Source organism: Sander vitreus, chromosome 5, assembly GCF_031162955.1.
Source record: "Sander vitreus isolate 19-12246 chromosome 5, sanVit1, whole genome shotgun sequence".
In the NCBI taxonomy this organism is placed as follows: domain Eukaryota; kingdom Metazoa; phylum Chordata; class Actinopteri; order Perciformes; family Percidae; genus Sander; species Sander vitreus.
The window spans coordinates 37,562,785-37,563,479 of record NC_135859.1 but is presented as its reverse complement, the minus strand read 5'-3'; positions in this window follow the sequence as shown (position 1 = coordinate 37,563,479).

Below are 695 nucleotides of genomic sequence, written 5' to 3'. Positions count from 1 at the left end.
TCTGACTGAACGTAGGGAAACACAGCTTTTTAACTTCTGTTGGGTCGCTGTCAAGATGATCGATACCGCCTTGTTTCGTTAGTGCTCCCGGCCGTTGTGAAGACAATCGTTATGGCTGTTGGAGACACCCGAGGCTGAGTCTGAATGACCATAGTTTGAATGTATATGTATACTGGAGAAACAAAACCACACAAACACAAACGCAACGCAGACACAGAAGGTCAAAACTTAGTTTACTTACAAATGAAATACTTACATTTTAGGGAGGCGGATGGTTTGAAAGATGATTTTACACCTGGATAGAGAAACCGTTGCTTAACAGAGAAGGTCTGCAACATCACTTACCCCCCCCTTACAGTGCTGTTCTTTCATATATTCTCAGGGAACTAAAACGCTCACATTGGGCCTCGTGTGAGAATACCAGGGAAGGTCGTTCACTCTTGGCCTCGGGTTTCTCCGACGACATCACAGCCAGGAATACTAACCAACAAAGTTCCCCAAGACTCCATTCTGGGTCCTCTTTTGTCTTCCGTTTAGAGGGGAACTATGCAGTTTTTTTTAAGCTTAATTTACCTTAACTGAACATCTTCGGAGTCATTGGAATGGTTATATGACTTTTTTCGGGTTGAATGGTGGCCGTCTCGCTCCCCCCTAGCGCCTGTGAGCGAAAACACCACCCTTGCAATTTTCGGCCC